Below are 5,618 nucleotides of genomic sequence, written 5' to 3'. Positions count from 1 at the left end.
TGTATAGTTCTGTGTATTCTTCCACCCTTCTTAATCTCTTCTGCTTCTGTTAGGTTCTTACTGTTTCCGTCTTTTATCATGCCCATCCTTGCATGAAATGTTGCCCTGGTATCTCCAATTTTCTCAAAGAGATCTCTAGTCTTTCCCTTTCTGTTGTTTTCCTCTATTTCTTGCATTGCTCATTTTAAGAAGCTCTTCTTATCTTCCCTTGCTATTCTCTGGAACTCTGTATTCAGTTGGGTATATCTTTTCCTTTCTCCCTTCCCTTTCACTTCTTTTCTCCGCTGTTCTCTAAAGCCTCCTGAGACAACCACCTTGCCTTCTTTCATTTCTTTTTCTTTGGGATGATTTTGGTCACCACCTCCTATACAATGTTATAAACCTTGTCCATAGTTCTTCAAGCACTCTGTCTACCAGATCTAATCCTTTGAATCTATTCATTACCTCCAATGTATAATCATAAGCAATTTGATTTAAGTCATACATGAATGGCCTAGGGGTTTTCCCTGCATTTTTTCAATTTAAGTCTGAATTTTGCAATAAGGAGCTCATGATCTGAGCCACAGTCAACTCTAGGTCTTGTTTTTACTGACTGTACAGAGCTTCTCCATCTTTGGCTCCAAGGAACATAATCAGTCTGACTTTGGTATTGACCTACTGTTGATGTCCATGTGTAGAGTTGTCTCTTACATTGTTGGAAGAGGGTGTTTTCTATGAGCAGCATGTTCTCTTGACAAAAGGCTGTTAGCCTTTGCTCTGCTTCATTTTGTTCTCCACGGCTAAACTTGCCTGGTATTCCAGGTATCTCTTGAATTCCTCCTTTTGCATTCCAATCCCCTATGATGAAAAGGACCTCATTTTTGGTGTTATTTCTAGAAGGTGTTGTGGTAGATCTTCATAGAACCAGTCTACTTCAGCTTCTTTGGCATTGCTGGTTGGGGCATAGACTTGGATTACTGTGATACTGGATGGTTTGCCTTGGAAATAACTGAGATCATTGTGATGTTTCTGAGATTGCATCCAAGTACTGCGTTTAAGACTCTTACATTGACTATGAGAGTTACTCCATTTCTTCTAAGGGATTCTTGCCCAGAGTAGTAGATATAATGGTCATCTGAATTAAATTCACACATTCCCATCCATCTTAGTTCACTGATTCCTAAGATGTCGATGATCAATCTTGACATCTCTTGCTTGACCACATGCAATTACCTTAATTCATGGACCTATAATATTTCAGGTTCAAATACAACATTCTTTACAGCATCAAACTTTACTTTTACTACCAGACACGTCCACAGCTGTGCATTGAGAAAGAAATCCCTGCTTTGGTCCAGCTGCTTCGTTCTTACTAGAGCTATTACTGATTGCCCTCTGCTCTTCCCCCAGTAGCATGCTGGACAGCTTCCAGCCTGGGGGCCTCATCTGCCAATGTAGTATCTTTCTGCCTTTTCGTACTATCCCTGGGGTTCTCCAGGCAAGAATACTGGAGTGGGTTGCCACGTCTTTCTCCAGTGGACCATGTTTTGTCAGATTTCCTCACTGTGATCTGTGTGTCTTGAACACAGCGTGGCTCATAGCTTCACTGAGTTACCCAAGCCCCTTCGCCATAACAAGGTTGTGATCCATGCAGGGGATAGGATAGGTAAATCCAGCAAATATTGAGAATTCACCTGCATTGTGGGAGACCTGGGTTTGATCCCTGGGTTGGGAAGATCCCCTGGAGGAGGGATGCAAGGATTCTTCAATATCCACAAATCAATCAATGTAATTCACCACATTAACAAATTGAAAAATAAAAGCCATATGATTATCTCAATAGATGCAGAGAAGGCCTTTGACAAAATTCAACATCCATTTATGATAAAAACTCTCCAGAAAGCAGGAATAGAAGGAACATACCTCAACATAATAAAAGCTATATATGACAAACCCACAGCAAACATTATCCTCAATGGTGAAAAATTGAAAGCATTTCCCCTAAAGTCAGGAACAAGACAAGGGTGCCCACTTTCACCACTACTATTCAACATAGTTCTGGAAGTTTTGGCCACAGCAACCAGAGCAGAAAAAGAAATAAAAGGAATCCAAACTGGAAAGGAAGAAGTAAAACTCTCACTGTTTGCAGATGACATGATCCTCTACATGGAAAACCCTAAAGACTCCACCAGAAAATTACTAGAACTAATCAATGAATATAGTAAAGTTGCAGGATATAAAATCAACAGACAGAAATCCCTTGCATTCCTATACACTAATAATGAGAAAGTAGAAAAAGAACTTAAGGAAACAATTCCATTCACCATTGCAACGAAAAGAATAAAATACTTAGGAATATATCTACCCAAAGAAACTAAAGACCTATATATAGAAAACTATAAAACACTGATGAAAGAAATCAAGGAGGACACTATGGAGAAATATACCATGTTCATGGATCGGAAGAATCAATATAGTGAAATGAGTATATGACCCAAAATAATTTACGAATTCAATGCAATCCCTATCAAGCTACCAGCCATATTTTTCACAGAACTAGAACAAATAATTTCAAGATTTGTATGGAAATACAGAAAACCTCGAATAGCCAAAGCAATCTTGAGAAAGAAGAATGGAACTGGAGGAATCAACTTGCCTGACTTCAGGCTCTACTACAAAGCCACAGTCATCAAGACAGTATGGTACTGGCACAAAGACAGAAATATAGATCAATGGAACAAAATAGAAAGCCCAGAGATAAATCCACACACCTATGGACACCTTATCTTTGACAAAGGAGGCAAGAATATACAATGGAGTAAAGACAATCTCTTTAACAAGTGGTGCTGGGAAAACTGGTCAACCACTTGTAAAAGAATGAAACTAGATCACTTTCTAACACCACACACAAAAATAAACTCAAAATGGATTAAAGATCTAAATGTAAGACCAGAAACTATAAAACTCCTAGAGGAGAACATAGGCAAAACACTCTCAGACATAAATCACAGCAGGATCCTCTATGATCCACCTCCCAGAATTCTGGAAATAAAAGCAAAAATAAACAAATGGGATCTAATTAAAATTAAAAGTTTCTGCACAACAAAGGAAAATATAAGCAAGGTGAAAAGACAGCCTTCTGAATGGGAGAAAATAATAGCAAATGAAACAACTGACAAACAACTAAACTCAAAAATATACAAGCAACTTATGCACCTCAATTCCAGAAAAATAAACGACCCAATCAAAAAATGGGCCAGAGAACTAAATAGACATTTCTCCAAAGAAGACATACGGATGGCTAACAAACACATGAAAAGATGCTCAACATCACTCATTATTACAGAAATGCAAATCAAAACCACAATGAGGTACCACTTCACACCAGTCAGAATGTCTGCGATCCAAAAATCTGCAAGCAATAAATGCTGGAGAGGGTGTAGAGAAAAGGGAACCCTCCTACACTGTTGGTGGGAATGCAAACTAGTACAGCCACTATGGAAAACAGTGTGGAGATTCCTTAAAAAAATTGCAAATAGAACTGCCATATGACCCAGCAATCCCACTGCTGGGCATACACACCGAGGAAACCAGAATTGAAAGAGACACATGTACCCCAATGTTCATCGCAGCACTGTTTATAATAGCCAGGACATGGAAACAACCTAGATGTCCATCAGCAGATGAATGGATAAAAGAGCTGTGGTACATATACACAATGGAGTATTACTCAGCCATTAAAAAGAATACATTTGAATCAGTTCTGATGAGATGGATGAAACTGGAGCCGATTATACAGAGTGAAGTAAGCCAGAAAGAAAAACACCAATACAGTATACTAACACATATATATGGAATTTAGAAAGATGGCAATGATGACCCTGTATGCAAGACAGCAAAAAAGACACAGATGTGTATAGCAGACTTTTGGACTCAGAGGGAGAGGGAGAGGGTGGGATGATTTGGGAGAATGGCATTGAAACATGTATACTATCATGTAAGAATCGAATCACCAGTCTATGTCCGATGCAGGATACAGCATGCTTGGGGCTGGTGCATGGGGATGACCCAGAGGGATGTTGTGGGGAGGGAGGTGAGAGGGGGGGTTCATGTTTGGGATCGCATGTACACCCATGGTGGATTCATGTCAATGTATGGCAAAACCAATACAGTATTGTAAAGTAAAATAAAATAAAAATTAAAAAAAAAAAAAAAGATCCCCTGGAGGAGGGCATGGCAACCCACTCCAGTATTCTTGCCTGGAGAATCTCCATGTATAGAGGAGCCTGGTGGGCTACAGTCCATGGGGTCGCAGAATTGGACTCGACTGAGCAACTAAGCACAGCACAGCACAGGACAATCAAACATTTTTGGATTGTAATTCTAATCTTGAACTCTTCAGGAGACTAGAAAAGAGAAAATGTTCAACAATTGACTTTGTAAACTTAGTCTAATCTTGGGATCCAAGCTGGAAAAGTCAGTCAGAGACAAAAAGCCAACAACATATAATGTGTATATACTTATATCTGTAGCTGGAGCTTTCATGATCTAGCTTAATTTATCTTGAAAATGCAAAGGTGGTTGATCTCTATACCATCCATTAATGTCATTCACCACATTGACAAAACTGGAGAGTAGGTGAGAGAGGAAATAAGTACATGAATTACATTAGAGCCATATCCTAAATACTTTTGATGCAAACAAAAGCAAATGGCCAAGCAGCACATGGTAAATCTCTAGGAGCAGTCTTCACAGGGGAAGCTCATGGAGACAGTGACAGTGAAGGGGTGTCTGTCCACTTTGACCATCTTGGTTGAGCCTGGAAATCTGGCAGGACCAGGTACTGGACTCCAGAGAGGAGCCCTTGGGCTGTGAGGCTTTTAAGTTCCATCACTAGGGCATCACTGGTTCTTTCTCTGATGTGTAGTGAGACGGGATGAGGTCCAAGCCTTTGGGAATGTTGGGCCTGCTTGTGGCAGGATTAGCCATTTCAGCTCCATCCTGGCGAGATCGGGAACGGGAGTCTAAATCTTTGCTTAACCAGAAATATATTGCTTCAAGGGGTGGGCCTGAACCAGTTCCCTTGGAGCAGAAGGGCAACTCCATTTCTGGAAGGTCACCCTTCAGAGGATTGGTCTTGAAAAATAAACCTTTGACTCTCAATATTTTAAGCATAAAACAGAAAAATCACAAAACTTGAGGAAGTTATATGTTACTTTTATAGTCCTTATTATATGTCAAATATTATATACAGTATACAATTTTTTTACAAGTACAGGCTTGAATATGCCACATCTTATATTCTTTGTAAGTGATTCAGTGAGATTTCTAAGTATTGAAACATCTAGGTTTTGATTTTAAGCTTTCATTAAATGGCCTTTTTCTGGAAAGCAGTTTCTATGGAAACACTTAAAAATACTTGGAGACTCACTTTGCACAAACGAGCGAAAATTGTGACTGTTTAACAAAGGCTCTGAAGCCAGAAGCAGGGGTCTGGGTCAGGCAGGATGGCTGGATTAGAACTCTGAGATGGAGATGAGATGAAGATGTGCCCCATGGATTAAGGGTACTGAGAAATTTCTAATGAAGAGCTGGGTTCAGCTAATAGGAAAACTCACTCTTTGTGGTTCTGTGTGTAT

At 39.7% G+C, this 5,618-nt stretch overlaps 1 pseudogene; it reads right to left on the bottom strand.

Annotated features, from left to right (window-relative positions):
* Window positions 1–343: 343 nt before the first annotated feature.
* LOC128065910 (craniofacial development protein 2-like) lies at window positions 344–4,787 on the bottom strand (annotated as a pseudogene).
* Between the last annotated feature and the right edge of the window lie 831 nt (window positions 4,788–5,618).

This window comes from Budorcas taxicolor, chromosome 20 (genome assembly GCF_023091745.1).
Source record: "Budorcas taxicolor isolate Tak-1 chromosome 20, Takin1.1, whole genome shotgun sequence".
Classification (NCBI taxonomy): Eukaryota; Metazoa; Chordata; class Mammalia; order Artiodactyla; family Bovidae; genus Budorcas; species Budorcas taxicolor.
The sequence above is the reverse complement of the archived record's forward strand: the minus strand, read 5'-3'. Positions and strand labels throughout refer to the sequence as shown.